The following is a 17305-nucleotide window of genomic DNA, read 5'->3' as shown; positions in this document are numbered from 1 at the left end:
TTAGTACTATATACAGCTGTTATATAGACATCATATAGCAGTATAATATTAGTACTATATGGGACTGTTATATAGACATCATATAGCAGTATAATATTAGTACTATATGGGACTGTTATGTAGACATCATATAGCAGTATAATATTAGTACTATATACAGCTGTTATATAGACATCATATAGCAGTATAATATTAGTACTATATACAGCTGTTATATAGACATCATATAGCAGTATAATATTAGTACTATATGGGACTGTTATATAGACATCATATAGCAGTATTATATAGTACTATATGGGACTGTTATATAGACATCATATAGCAGTATAATATTAGTACTATATGGGACTGTTATATAGACATCATATAGCAGTATAATATTAGTACTATATACAGCTGTTATATAGACACCATATAGCAGTATAATATTAGTACTATATGGGACTGTTATATAGACATCATATAGCAGTATAATGTTAGTACTATATGGGACTGTTATATAGACACCATATAGCAGTATAATGTTAGTACTATATGGGACTGTTATATAGACATCATATAGCAGTATAACATTAGTACTATATGGGACTGTTATATAGACACCATATAGCAGTATAATATTAGTACTATATGGGACTGTTATATAGACATCATATAGCAGTATAATGTTAGTACTGTATGGGACTGTTATATAGACACCATATAGCAGTATAATGTTAGTACTATATGGGACTGTTATATAGACATCATATAGCAGTATAATGTTAGTACTATATGGGACTGTTATATAGACATCATATAGCAGTATAATGTTAGTACTATATGGGACTGTTATATAGACACCATATAGCAGTATAATATTAGTACTATATGGGACTGTTATATAGACATCATATAGCAGTATAATGTTAGTACTATATGGGACTGTTATGAAAGCTGTGCATAGTACTAATATAATACTGCTATATGATGTCTATATAACAGTCCCATATAGTACTAATATAATACTGCTATATGATGTCTATATATCAGTTCCATATATGGACACTATATGGTGCTATGTGATAGAATCCAATAATGATGTGGGAAGAGGATTAGTAAGTAGATATAGCGGTATTATATGGGCACAGTATGGCGCTGTTACATGTTTATGTGGGTGCACACAGTGGAGCGCAGGATCCCAGAAGACAAATCCACTGATGTTAACCCTTTCCTCCGCAGCCCAGGAGTGACCTGTACTGTAATAACATTATAATAGCATCCGGGGTGTAAATAGAAGGTCACATTGTGTTTTATTGTTTAGATTTTTGTAAATGGTTTGTAAATAAAGAAAATAATTATTTTATCATCATCAGAATAAAACATGAAAAATATTCTACATAAAACCGCAGCAAATCTCCTTATATACAACCGCAAATAATTCTACATAATGTAAGAGGGGGGAGGGCGACTACACAGATGTATTATACGTATACCCTGTACATAGGGGGCAGTATTATAGTAGTTATATTCCTGCACATAGGGAGCAGTATTATAGTAGTTATATTCCTGTACATAGGGAGCAGTATTATAGTAGTTATATTCCTGTACATAGGGGACAGTATTATAGTAGTTATATTCTTGTACATAGGGGCAGTATTATAGTAGTTACATTCCTGCACATAGGGGGCAGTATTATAGTAGTTATATTCCTGTACATAGGGGGCAGTATTATAGTAGTTATATTCCTGTACATAGGAGGCAGTATTATAGTAGTTATATTCCTGTACATAGGGGGCAGTATTATAGTAGTTATATCCTTGTACATAGGAGCAGTATTATAGTAGTTATATTCCTGTACATAGGGGGCAGTATTATAGTAGTTATATTCCTGTACATAGGGGGCAGTATTATAGTAGTTACATTCCTGCACATAGGGGGCAGTATTATAGTAGTTATATTCCTGTACATAGGGGGCAGTATTATAGTAGTTATATCCCTGTACATAGGGGGCAGTATTATAGTAGTTATATTCTTGTACATAGGGGCAGTATTATAGTAGTTATATTCTTGTACATAGGGGGCAGTATTATAGTAGTTATATCCCTGTACATAGGGGGCAGTATTATAGTAGTTATATTCTTGTACATAGGGGGCAGTATTATAGTAGTTATATTCTTGTACATAGGGGGCAGTATTATAGTAGTTATATTCCTGTACATAGGGGGCAGTATTATAGTAGTTATATTCCTGTACATAGGGGGCAGTATTATAGTAGTTATATTCCTGTACATAGGGGGCAGTATTATAGTAGTTATATTCCTGTACATAGGGGGCAGTATTATAGTAGTTATATTCCTGTACATAGGGGGCAGTATTATAGTAGTTATATCCCTGTACATAGGGGGCAGTATTATAGTAGTTATATTCTTGTACATAGGGGGCAGTATTATAGTAGTTATATTCTTGTACATAGGGGGCAGTATTATAGTAGTTATATCCCTGTACATAGGGGGCAGTATTATAGTAGTTATATTCTTGTACATAGGGGGCAGTATTATAGTAGTTATATTCTTGTACATAGGGGGCAGTATTATAGTAGTTATATTCCTGTACATAGGGGGCAGTATTATAGTAGTTATATTCTTGTACATAGCAGGCAGTATTATAGTAGTTATATTCCTGTACATAGGGGGCAGTATTATAGTAGTTATATTCCTGTACATAGGGGGCAGTATAATAGTAGTTATATTCCTGTACATAGGAGGCAGTATTATAGTAGTTATATTCTTGTACATAGGGGGCAGTATTATAGTAGTTATATTCCTGTACATAGGGGGCAGTATTATAGTAGTTATATCCCTGTACATAGGGGGCAGTATTATAGTAGTTATATTCTTGTACACAGGGGACAGTATTATAGTAGTTATATTCCTGTACATAGGGGGCAGTATTATAGTAGTTATATTCCTGTACATAGGGGGCAGTATTATAGTAGTTATACTCTTGTACATAGGGGGCAGTATTATAGTAGTTATATTCTTGTACATAGGGGGCAGTATTATAGTAGTTATATTCTTGTACATAGGGGGCAGTATTATAGTAGTTATATTCCTGTACATAGGGGGCAGTATTATAGTAGTTATATTCCTGTACATAGGGGGCAGTATTATAGTAGTTATATTCTTGTACATAGGGGGCAGTATTATAGTAGTTATATTCCTGTACATAGGGGGCAGTATTATAGTAGTTATATTCTTGTACATAGCAGGCAGCATTATAGTAGTTATATTCCTGTACATAGGGGGCAGTATTATAGTAGTTATATTCTTGTACATAGGGGGCAGTATTATAGTAGTTATATTCTTGTACATAGGGGGCAGTATTATAGTAGTTATATTCTTGTACACAGGGGGCAGTATTATAGTAGTTATATTCTTGTACATAGGGAGCAGTATTATAGTAGTTATATTCCTGTACATAGGGGGCAGTATTATAGTAGTTATATTCTTGTACATAGGGAGCAGTATTATAGTAGTTATATTCCTGTACATAGGGGGCAGTATTATAGTAGTTATATTCTTGTACATAGGGGCAGTATTATAGTAGTTATATTCTTGTACATAGGGGGCAGTATTATAGTAGTTATATCCCTGTACATAGGGGGCAGTATTATAGTAGTTATATTCTTGTACATAGGGGGCAGTATTATAGTAGTTATATTCTTGTACATAGGGGGCAGTATTATAGTAGTTATATTCCTGTACATAGGGGGCAGTATTATAGTAGTTATATTCCTGTACATAGGGGGCAGTATTATAGTAGTTATATTCCTGTACATAGGGGGCAGTATTATAGTAGTTATATTCCTGCACATAGGGGGCAGTATTATAGTAGTTATATTCCTGTACATAGGGGGCAGTATTATAGTAGTTATATTCCTGTACATAGGGGGCAGTATTATAGTAGTTATATTCTTGTACATAGGGGGCAGTATTATAGTAGTTATATTCCTGTACATAGGGGGCAGTATTATAGTAGTTATATTCCTGTACATAGGGGGCAGTATTATAGTAGTTATATTCTTGTACATAGGGGGCAGTATTATAGTAGTTATATTCTTGTACATAGGGGGCAGTATTATAGTAGTTATATTCTTGTACATAGGGGGCAGTATTATAGTAGTTGTATTCCTGTACATAGGGGGCAGTAATATAGTAGTTATATTCCTGTACATAGGGGGCAGTATTATAGTAGTTATATTCTTGTACATAGGGGGCAGTATTATAGTAGTTATATTCCTGTACATAGGGGGCAGTATTATAGTAGTTATATTCTTGTACATAGCAGGCAGTATTATAGTAGTTATATTCCTGTACATAGGGGGCAGTATTATAGTAGTTATATTCCTGTACATAGGGGGCAGTATAATAGTAGTTATATTACTGTACATAGGAGGCAGTATTATAGTAGTTATATTCTTGTACATAGGGGGCAGTATTATAGTAGTTATATTCCTGTACATAGGGGGCAGTATTATAGTAGTTATATCCCTGTACATAGGGGGCAGTATTATAGTAGTTATATCCCTGTACATAGGGGGCAGTATTATAGTAGTTATATTCTTGTACACAGGGGACAGTATTATAGTAGTTATATTCCTGTACATAGGGGGCAGTATTATAGTAGTTATATTCCTGTACATAGGGGGCAGTATTATAGTAGTTATACTCTTGTACATAGGGGGCAGTATTATAGTAGTTATATTCTTGTACATAGGGGGCAGTATTATAGTAGTTATATTCTTGTACATAGGGGGCAGTATTATAGTAGTTATATTCCTGTACATAGGGGGCAGTATTATAGTAGTTATATTCCTGTACATAGGGGGCAGTATTATAGTAGTTATATTCTTGTACATAGGGGGCAGTATTATAGTAGTTATATTCCTGTACATAGGGGGCAGTATTATAGTAGTTATATTCTTGTACATAGCAGGCAGCATTATAGTAGTTATATTCCTGTACATAGGGGGCAGTATTATAGTAGTTATATTCTTGTACATAGGGGGCAGTATTATAGTAGTTATATTCTTGTACATAGGGGGCAGTATTATAGTAGTTATATTCTTGTACACAGGGGGCAGTATTATAGTAGTTATATTCTTGTACATAGGGAGCAGTATTATAGTAGTTATATTCCTGTACATAGGGGGCAGTATTATAGTAGTTATATTCTTGTACATAGGGAGCAGTATTATAGTAGTTATATTCCTGTACATAGGGGGCAGTATTATAGTAGTTATACTCCTGTACATAGGGGGCAGTATTATAGTAGTTATATTCTTGTACATAGGGGGCAGTATTATAGTAGTTATATTCTTGTACATAGGGGGCAGTATTATAGTAGTTATATTCTTGTACATAGGGGGCAGTATTATAGTAGTTATATTCCTGTACATAGGGGGCAGTATTATAGTAGTTATATTCTTGTACATAGGGGGCAGTATTATAGTAGTTATATTCTTGTACATAGGGGGCAGTATTATAGTAGTTATATTCTTGTACATAGGGGGCAGTATTATAGTAGTTATATTCTTGTACACAGGGGGCAGTATTATAGTAGTTATATTCTTGTACATAGGGAGCAGTATTATAGTAGTTATATTCCTGTACATAGGGGGCAGTATTATAGTAGTTATACTCCTGTACATAGGGGGCAGTATTATAGTAGTTATATTCTTGTACATAGGGGGCAGTATTATAGTAGTTATATTCTTGTACATAGGGGGCAGTATTATAGTAGTTATATTCTTGTACATAGGGGGCAGTATTATAGTAGTTATATTCTTGTACATAGGGGGCAGTATTATAGTAGTTATATTCTTGTACATAGGGGGCAGTATTATAGTAGTTATATTCTTGTACATAGGGGGCAGTATTATAGTAGTTATATTCTTGTACATAGGGGGCAGTATTATAGTAGTTATATTCTTGTACATAGGGGGCAGTATTATAGTAGTTATATTCCTGTACATAGGGGGCAGTATTATAGTAGTTATATTCTTGTACATAGGGGGCAGTATTATAGTAGTTATATTCTTGTACATAGGGGGCAGTATTATAGTAGTTATATTCTTGTACATAGGGGGCAGTATTATAGTAGTTATATTCTTGTACACAGGGGGCAGTATTATAGTAGTTATATTCCTGTACATAGGGGGCAGTATTATAGTAGTTATATTCTTGTACATAGGGGTCAGTATTATAGTAGTTATATTCTTGTACATAGGGGCAGTATTATAGTAGTTATATTCTTGTACACAGGGGGCAGTATTATAGTAGTTATGTCTTTGTACATAGGGGGCAATTTTTATTAGTAAAAAACAAACATAAATACAGAAATACTTTTTTCATCAAAATAAATCATACATATTCATAAAATGTATACTAAATATAACTTAAGAGTCCATTTTGGCTGAAAGGGAAACAAAGAAAAAAAAAAAAAAAAAAAAAAAATGCATCCACATTATATAATCGGACATATTTCATTCTAGATGGATGTTCCTCCAGAGTCTTATATTCTGCCCCTTTTTCCTGACCTCTAGTGACCGGATCCACCTGAGCTCGGACATGATGAGGCTTATGGCTTTATTATGGTGGAAGTCCTCGCTATGGATGGACACTCTGGTTCTCATGTGCCAGTGGTAATACTTGATGACCTGGATCACTATGTACATGGTCTCCCGGTCGATGTTACTTCTGTTAGGTGTCACACCATAGAGGATCTCTGGGTACCTGAGGGACTGCAGTGATGGGATTCTTATCTTGGTGGATATGTCCTGCCAGATGTTCCGTCCACCCCAGCACTCTGATATAAAGTGGACCATAGTCTCCTCTGTCTGACACCCGAGGGGACACATGTGGTCTGTCACACTCAGGAACTTTAGATTTCCCCTGACAAAGAGCTTTCCTTGTAATGAGAGCCAGGCAATGTCACCGAACTTGGGGGGCAGCCTCCGACCATTCAAGAACCTCAGACTGTCCTGTAGGGTGGTGGTTGGACAGTCTGGAAGTGCCAGCTGCAGAGAATAGAAGGTCCTACAGACTCTGGAGTACAGATCTTTCCTGGTCTTACTTTCAATAAAAGACTTTCCTATCCCCCATTTCCTTAAACACCGTATCCCATACTCCAGATACTGGGGGAGGAAGCCAGGAGTCCATCGGCCCCTCTTGAGACTGCCGCCTCACATCCAAGATTCTGCAAAGGGCAATATCCAGTCCCTGACACTGCTTACCCACAGGAGACCATTATTTGAGTCCAAGCTTCCAAAATTTACTTTCAGAAACATGGAGTCAAAAAAGACCCTTGGATTTAACATATCCAGCCCACCCTCTCTCCTCTGCAGGTAGGTGATCCCTCTTTTTACTGGGTTCAACCTGTTCCCCCATAAAAGCTGGAAGAACAGGCTAAAGAGCCTAGCGGAGAAAGATTCTGGCAAAGGAAATACGACAGAGACGTAGAGGAAGACAGGGACCAGGTAAGTCTTCATCAGAGTAACCCTTTCTCTATAGGTCAGCCTCCAGTTCTTCCATCGCTGAACCTTTGCATTTCCGGTTTCCAACTTCTCTTCCCAATTTAGTTTGGCATTATCTTCCCTCCCAAATTTAACCCCAAGGATCTTAATATGGGTGGAGGCCTTGGCGAACTGTGTCAGATCAAAGCCAGGAGCAGTATCCAATGTCCAGAAAGCCTGACTCTTCTCAAGGTTGACCAGAGACCCGGAGGCCCCTGAGTAACTTCTGATGGCTGCAGACAACATCTCCACCTCACGAGGTTCAGATATCACCACAGTCACATCATCCGCGTAGGCAACAACATCCAGGGGCAAGCAATGGGGGACCGGCACCCCCCGAAAATCTCACTGCTGCAGTGATCTCAGGAACGGATCGATGGCAAACACATACAGCAGTGGACTCAGGGGGCAGCCCTGTCGCACACCTGCCTCTACCCTGAAAGTGTCCCCCTGCCAACCATTGATCAGAGGAAAGCTCTTCGCCTCTCTGTACAAAGTTCTTAGCCAATCTATAAATTGTCCCGGAATACCGTACTTTGACAAAGTGGCCCATAGATAATCGTGGTCAACCCTGTCAAAGGCTTTAGCCTGGTCCAGACCTACAACATATCTCCCACATCTCAGAGCTTTACATCTCTCAAACATCTCTCTAATCGAGATGACTGCTCCAGAGATGTTCCGCCCTCTTACTGTGCCGTACTGAGAGCCTGCCAACAGTGCCGGGGACAAACAGACTAATCTAGAGAAGAGGATTTTTGCCAAAATCTTCCTGTCAACATTCAAGAGGGCGATCGGCCTCCAGTTCTTGATGTCACTAGGCTCCTTACCTTTAGACAACAGGATTAACGATGAGACCCTCATGGATGGAGGCATCAGGTGATTTTCTAGACAATTTCTGTAAACATCCACGAGGATTGGAGCCAAGAGGTCTCTGAACTTCTTATAAAATTCTGCGGTAATACCGTCAGGACCTGGTGCCTTCTTCAGATTTAACTTATCAATGGCCTCTTTTATCTCCTCCACCGTTATTTCTGCTGTCAAAGGAGAAAAGTCCAATTCTCTAGTATCAGGACCTGGAGTTGCCTCCAAGAATCGGGTCACTTTTTCCTTATCCAAAGCTTTCTTCTGAAACAAGTCAGTATAGTACGATCTCACCACTCCCAGGATACCCTCCCGAGACTCTTGTAAAACACCCTGGGAGTCAGTGAGACCTGCGATCAGTTTTTTCTCCACACGCTCCCGGCAATTCTCAAATGGATCCGGTGCCCCTCGGGTTCCATAGTCCCTTTCCACTACCAGGGAGGTGTACCTACTGTACTGATACTGCCTTATCTCAGATTTCAGCCGGTCAATCCTTTGTTGGTCATCCCCACCCGCCGAATAGAGTGACTCCAATTCTTTACGCAGTCTCAGATACTGGCTGTACTTACTTCTCCCCTTCTTAATTGACAGTCTCTGTAAGACGGACCGGATCTCCTCCTTGACGTCCTCCCACCAGTCGGCCATGTTGTCATAAAAATCCACTCTGTCCAGTTGATGCTGAAAGAAAGAGTAAATGTATTCCTGCACAGAATCATCATCTAACAGACTAGAATTTAGTCTCCACAGCCCTCTACCAACATCAGGATACTTAGAGGCACCCAAACAAAAATATAAAGCTGAGTGATCGGAGTATGGGACTGTTCTTTCCCTTCTTTCTCCAATGGCTTCAGTAGGACTCACCAGAGCGAGATCAATCCTACTTCTGCGTCCTGCACATGTGTAGGTGAACTTGGGACTCCTACCACCCTGTACAAAAACATCCAACAGGCCAGCCTGCTGAATTATACTATTAAGGACCTTACAGTCCCTAGTAAGGGGCCTACTGTTCCTGTCCCTAGTGGTAGTGGTGGCATTAAAGTCCCCGGCCATGATGACCGGAATAGACGTGAATAGATAAGGCTTCACATCATTAAAAAGCTGAGTCCTTTCGGTCACTGTCTGTGGGCCATAGATGTTAATGAGCCGGAGTCTTCTGCCTCTGATGGTGATCTCTAGCAGCAGGCACCGTCCCATCGATACCTCGGTGAGTCTGTGGACGGTGACATCATGGGTGTTAAACAAGATAGAGACTCCGGCATAAGGCTCCACAGCCAGCGACCAAAAGGAAGGACCAGACTGCCAATCTCTCTCCGCCTCTCGTATGAGGCCCAAGGTGTTTAAACGGGTCTCCTGTAAGAAGAACACATCGGCATTGAGATATCTTAGATGATCATATACAACATGTCTGGTCCTTCTAGCCCTAATACTATTCACGTTACTTGTGACCACAGTAAGATGGAAGTGCGCCATCATGAGAAGAAATAGAAAGACCATCCCCATCATCATAAGTCAGAGTCAGAGTTATCTTCCTGACTACAAGTTTCCATATCCCAAACTGACTGAGACTCGACATGAAGCGGTTTCCTTTTTGTGGGAGGATCTCCCCCTGGGTCGTCATCATACTCCTCCATCATACGTTGCAGCTCTCGATCTATCTCCTCCTCCCCATCTGACTCGGACAGTACACTGTACCTATTAGTGGTTATGGTAACATCAGCCTGACTCTGCATTTTCATTTTTGAGGGTTTTTGGACGGTGGTCCACGCACTCTCAGGTTTTCTGGTGCTTTTATCCTTCTTCCTCTTTTTAACACTATTATTTTCCCTAGTGGTTGGTATCAGTTCAGGGGAAGGGACGGGCGTTGGCTGCTCTATAGGCTGCTCCACTACCTCCATGTCTCCCTCTGTGTTACCTGCCCCTGGATGGTCCGGGGCAGCACCACTAATATCGGGGGTCTCTGGCACAGTACACACTGACCCTGACAATATGGCTTCCTCCTCCTGCTCCTCCTCTGGTACATCTGCCCCTTCCATCAGGTCTTCATCAGGGAGGTCCCTACAGATGTTGTGCCAGGCTTCAGGGCAGTCCCTATGGGGGTGACCAATTTGACCACAAAGGTTGCACCTGATGGTCTGGCAGTTGGCGCTCACATGGCCCAGGTCCCCGCACAGGGTGCACTTCACTGTGGTGCAGTTATTCGCCACATGACCGGATCTTCCACACAGGGCCGCCGATAGGGCAGTACAACTGGTACTGCCCTATGGGGCCCGGACTCTAAGACACTAGGGGGGGGGGCCCGGCCGGTGGGGTAATATGCGGTAATAGTACGTCAAACTTCTGGCCCCGGCTCCTGAATGGAGCCGGGGCCAGAAGCTGCGGGTGTCGGCTATATATTATAGCCGACACCCTCCTCTAACACCCGCGATCGGAGATTTCTCCGATCGCGGGTGTTAACCCCTAACACGCCGCGGTCGCGCTGACCGCGGCGTGCTAGGGGCATTTAACAGGATTCGGACCCCCCCGCGGCGCTTACCGGGGGGTCCCGCTGCTCTGATCGCAGCCCCGGGACTGCCGGTGCCCGGGGCTGCGCGATCTTCTTCCGGGTGCCGGGTCCGTGCCTCCTGGCAGGACCCGGCTGTGACACACTGAGCATGCGCAGCATGCTCAGTGTTTCACATAATACAGTGTAATACATCTGTATTACACTGTATTAGGTGAAGAATAGCTTGAACAAGTGATCAGTGGATCACTTGTTCAAGCTAACCTGTAAAAGTAAAGAAAAAAAAGTTAAAAACACTGAATAAACACAATTTTTAATAAAAATAATTAATTAAATAGAGTTAAAGTCCCCTAAACACAAACATTCCCTATACACATCTAATAAAGTAAAAATACCTGAAAATCACCAAAACCCCCCACATATTTGGTATCACCGCGTCCGTAACAATCTGTACAATAAGTCAGAAACATTATTGGACCCGTACGGTGAACGCCGTAAAAACAAAACCCGAAAAACTCGCCAAAAATATAAATTTTCATAAAATCCCTTTACAAAAATGTTCTAAAAAGTGATCAAAAAAAGTTATGTGCCCCAAAATGGTACCAATTGAAAGAACAACTCAACACGTAAAAAATAAGCCCTAAACTAGCTCTGTCAACCAAAAAATATTAAGGTTAAGTTCCCGAAAAGATGGCGATGCAGAAACAAATAAGATTTCCTCTGTATTAGTTTTTCTCCAGTAAAATTGTAAAAATAAATGAAAAACTATATAAATGAGGTATCACCGTAATCGTAGTGATCTATAGAATGAAAATATTATAGTATTTTTAGTGTATGGTGTACGACCCCCAAAATATACAAAAAAAGAAACCCCAAATTGACAATTTTCTTTTCCTCCATACATTAAAGAGTTAATAAAATCTCATCGAAAAGCTATAGACCCACTTAAATGAAGTATTTGTAAAGTGCATCTCATGTCGCAAAAAATAAGCCCTTAAATGTCCAAATTGCCAAAAAAATAAAGATTGTATAGCCAATAAAAAGTGACAATGCATAATCTGCTCTGAATGGCGCAGCTCCCCCTCAATGCCCTGGCGTGTGCCCATACAGCAGTCACCACCACATATGGGGTATTGTTATACGCGGGAGAGATGGGGGATCAAATTTTGAGGAGCGTTTTGGAATTTTATCCACTGAGAATTTGTACATTTTATGAAAAACACATTAATTTAGCCAAATAAAATGTAATTTCGAAATTGCATCCGATTTTGTTTTAACCCCTGTAAACCAATTAAAGGGTTAACAAACTTCATAAAAGTTGTTTTACGTACGTTGAGGGGTGTAGTTTCTATAATGGAGTAATTTATGGGGTTTTACTTTATTTAGGCCTCTCAAAGTGACTTGAAACCTGAGCAGGTCCCTCAATAGCAGGATTTAGCTTTTTTTATGAAAATGTGAAAAATTGCACGTGACGTTCAATAGTATGACTCCTATTGGCAATCTACCAGAAGAGTGTGCCTTGTCGTAGCAACAGGCCTCAAACCCTGTTTGTGAAAGGTCACTGCGGGGGGCAGGAGGCTTGTTCGGTTTTGGGGTGTGTTGGGGCCCAGACACTTTTGCTGTATGGGGCCCCGAATTTCCTGATGGCTGCCCTGCTTCCACACTTAAAACATAACCTGGGCTGACCGACATAGAAACACACACCCTTCTCTCTGCCGATAAAGAAGGAGTTGGGGAGGTGATGGGTGATGTTCTGGTTCTGATGTAATTTAACCAGGACCCTCCACCCCCCGGTCCAGATCCCATCCTCATCCCTGGTCTTAGTCATGTCTGACATGAGGGTGCAATGTCTCTTGAGCCATATGATGATATCCTGAGGGGGGACAGACTCGTTCCAGAACATTATGGTGACAATGGCAGTATCTGGTTTGGAGATGGGAATAAAGCTGAACCTGTTCCACCCCTCAGTATCTCTATAACGGGGTTGCTGAGCCCAGAACCGGTCCAGATTAGACATCAGCTTGAAGCTGACATCATACCCCTGTCTATCAGGCAGATTTATTACAGCCAGGATGTCGGCTGGCTGGAAACCCATCTGGGTGCACAACATGTCCCTGACCACATGCCTCCTGTCAGGCAGATCCTCTTTGGCCCCCTTATGCCTAAACCTGACAACGTTCCTCCTCTTGAAGGCCTGGCCGGTGTAATGGGTGCTAGAGGAGAAAAATGGGGAACCACGACTCCATGCATTACCTGATGACTGACCCCTGTCCTGCTGTGGGGGATGTGTGTGCTGTGGATCATCAGTAGTAGGGGGCTGCTGACCACCCGGACCATGGGGCTGCTGACCACCCGGACCATGGGGCTGCTGACCACCCGGACCATGGGGCTCTGCTGCCTGTGGTGTGACTAGTGGGGGGAACTCCTCAGCTGTAGATTGTCCCTCACCCTCCACAACAACATCAGTGCTATCTGCGTCACCAGCTGCCATAGACTGCACTGGAGATGACTCCTCAGCTGGGACATTATTATGCACAGAGACATCAGACATATCAGAAACAGCAACCACAATATTAGGCACATCAGCAGCATCATCAATATCAGCATTAACCCCTTGCACATCACAGTCCTGAATGTCCTCCCCAGAAACATCCTGCACAGCAAAGTCCTGTGGAGAAACACCCTGAGGTGCCATGGTGTTACCTTCAGGTGCGAGTCCTGAGTCCTCCTGCAGTTTGCTGCCTCCTGAGACTTGTGGTGTTTGCACAACTTCACTGCTGTCATCGGGTCCGCTTACTGCTGGGACTTGTGGTGCCTCACCAAGGGTTGCTGGGTCTTGTAGTACCTCACCGTGTGGATATCTTCTTTTATATACTTCTCCCTCCTCAAAAAGAAGAGTTGCCGGCTGCAGTACTGGCCTTACATGGGACTGCTGGGTCTCAGACCTGGATGTTGACGCAGACATCTTGTCAAACCTCTGCTGGTTCCTATAGGTCTCTCCAACTGGTCCCATTTGGTCAATAACAGACTCCATCTCCCTCACAATGTCAGAGAGCTGTTTGGCCAGGGAGTCCAGCTTGTTATCCAGCAGGTTCTGCTTCCCTGGGTTTGCTGTCTTTAGCATATATGTACAGTCTATCTGTTTTTGCAGGTACAGTTTTTGTTTTTGTAAAGCGTCCATCTTCCTCACCAGTGCTGGGATCTGAGCGGCCAGCTGGAGCTCCGGTGATGGCTCTGGGGGCTGGAGCTCCGGTGATGGCTCTGGGGGCTGGATGGCTCTGGGGGCTGGAGCTCAGGTGATGGCTCTGGAGGCTGGAGCTCAGGTGATGGCTCTGGAGGCTGGAGCTCAGGTGATGGCTCTGGAGGCTGGAGCTCAGGTGATGGCTCTGGGGGCTGGAGCTCAGGTGATGGCTCTGGAGGCTGGAGCTCAGGTGATGGCTCTGGGGGCTGGAGCTCAGGTGATGGCTCTGGGGGCTGGAGCTCAGGTGATGGCTCTGGAGGCTGGAGCTCAGGTGATGGCTCTGGAGGCTGGAGCTCAGGTGATGGCTCTGGGGGCTGGAGCTCAGGTGATGGCTCTGGAGGCTGGAGCTCAGGTGATGGCTCTGGGGGCTGGAGCTCCGGTGATGGCTCTGGGGGCTGGAGCTCAGGTGATGGCTCTGGGGGCTGGAGCTCAGGTGATGGCTCTGGAGGCTGGAGCTCAGGTGATGGCTCTGGAGGCTGGAGCTCAGGTGATGGCTCTGGGGGCTGGAGCTCAGGTGATGGCTCTGGGGGCTGGAGCTCAGGTGATGGCTCTGGGGGCTGGAGCTCAGGTGATGGCTCTGGGGGCTGGAGCTCAGGTGATGGCTCTGGGGGCTGCAGCTCAGGTGATGGCTCTGGGGGCTGCAGTTTGCTGCTTTGGAGTTGTTCTGACTTGGTTGCAGGCCTGGATCCTGTAGCCGCACTACCACCACTCTTTCCTGGTAACAGACCCTGTGACTTTGGTGCAAAGTCCTGTGACTTCTGGTGTTTGGAAGCTGCTGTTACTGCTCGTGGGTCACAATCTCTTGCTGGGTGACTGGGTCCCAGATGTCTTGCAGGTATCACACTGGTAGCACCTTTGGGTCTTTCCTCATGGCCGCCTTGCATCTCCTTCCCAGCCTGCATTCCCCCAGACCTGGTGCGCTCAGCTGGTAACATCACTCGCTGCTTCAGGTTCTCCTGGATGGTCTGTCTCTCCAGCGATGTCCTCCTCTGCCTGCCCGGGGTGGAGGTGGATTGTCCACCTGAGGCCTGGGATGGAGGCTGCTGCTCACTCTGCATGTTCCTTGCTTTTGGACTTTCCAGCTCTTTAGCTTTACTCACAGGTACTACAATCATACTTGCAGGTTGTTTCACCAAGTTCTGACCTGAAACTGCTGGTTTTTCCACATCAACTTTCTTTGGAAAACTGGAACTGTTCACATTTGTTCCTTTCGCTGAGTCTTTGGAAATCGCATTCGTTGCTTGTGCTGGCTGAGTAGTATTCACCAGATTAGGCCTAGAAGCCTGGGCCTTGCATGGGGAGCTTCCCCACCCAGGGTGGCCCCGCCCTGGGCTAGCTCCAGACATCCAGAGAGATCAGGAGCTCAAACCACACACGTCCTCACCCTTAGGAGGCAGGATTATAATAGTTATATTCCTGTACATAGGAGGCAGTATTATAGTAGTTATATTCCTGTACATAGGAGGCAGTATTATAGTAGTTATATTCCTGTACATAGGGGACAGTATTATAGTAGTTATATTCCTGTACATAGGGGGCAGTATTATAGTAGTTATATTCCTGTACATAGGGGGTAGTATTATAGTAGTTATATTCCTGTACATAGGGAGCAGTATTATAGTAGTTATATTCCTGTACATAGGGGGCAGTATTATAGTAGTTATATTCTTGTACATAGGGGTCAGTATTATAGTAGTTATATTCTTGTACATAGGGGACAGTATTATAGTAGTTATATTCTTGTACATAGGCGGCAGTATTATAGTAGTTATATTCCTGTACATAGGGGGCAGTATTATAATAGTTATATTCCTGTACATAGGGGGCAGTATTATAGTAGTTATATTCCTGTACATAGGAGGCAGTATTATAGTAGTTATATTCCTGTACATAGGGGACAGTATTATAGTAGTTATATTCCTGTACATAGGGGGCAGTATTATAGTAGTTATATTCCTGTACATAGGGGGTAGTATTATAGTAGTTATATTCCTGTACATAGGGAGCAGTATTATAGTAGTTATATTCCTGTACATAGGGGGCAGTATTATAGTAGTTATATTCTTGTACATAGGGGTCAGTATTATAGTAGTTATATTCTTGTACATAGGGGACAGTATTATAGTAGTTATATTCTTGTACATAGGCGGCAGTATTATAGTAGTTATATTCCTGTACATAGGGGGCAGTATTATAATAGTTATATTCCTGTACATAGGGGGTAGTATTATAGTAGTTATATTCCTGTACATAGGGGGTAGTATTATAGTAGTTATATTACTGTACATAGGGGGCAGTATTATAGTAGTTATATTCCTGTACATAGGGGGCAGTATTATATTAGTTATATTCTTGTACATAGGGGGCAGTATTATAGTAGTTATATTCTTGTACATAGGGGGCAGTATTATAGTAGTTATATCCCTGTACATAGGGGGCAGTATTATAGTAGTTATATCCCTGTACATAGGGGGCAGTATTATAGTAGTTATATTCCTGTACATAGGGGGCAGTATTATATTAGTTATATTCTTGTACATAGGGGGCAGTATTATAGTAGTTATATTCTTGTACATAGGGGGCAGTATTATAGTAGTTATATCCCTGTACATAGGAGGCAGTATTATAGTAGTTATATTCCTGTACATAGGGGGCAGTATTATATTAGTTATATTCTTGTACATAGGGGGCAGTATTATAGTAGTTATATTCTTGTACATAGGAGGCAGTATTATAGTAGTTATATTCCTGTACATAGGGGGCAGTATTATAGTAGTTATATTCCTGTACATAGGGGGCAGTATTATAGTAGTTATATTCCTGTACATAGGGGGCAGTATTATAGTAGTTATATTCCTGTACATAGGGGACAGTATTATAGTAGTTATATTCTTGTACATAGGGTGCAGTATTATAGTAGTTATATTCCTGTACATAGGGGGCAGTATTAGAGTAGTTATATTCTTGAACATAGGGTGCAGTATTATAGTAGTTATATTCCTGTACATAGGGGACAGTATTATAGTAGTTATATTCTTGAACATAGGGGGCAGTATTATAGTAGTTATATTCCTGTACATAGGGGGCAGTATTATAGTAGTTATATTCCTGTACATAGGAGGCAGTATTATAGTAGTTATATTCT

This window comes from Engystomops pustulosus, unplaced genomic scaffold (genome assembly GCF_040894005.1).
Source record: "Engystomops pustulosus unplaced genomic scaffold, aEngPut4.maternal MAT_SCAFFOLD_137, whole genome shotgun sequence".
NCBI classification, from domain to species: domain Eukaryota; kingdom Metazoa; phylum Chordata; class Amphibia; order Anura; family Leptodactylidae; genus Engystomops; species Engystomops pustulosus.
This window is presented reverse-complemented; position numbering follows the sequence as displayed.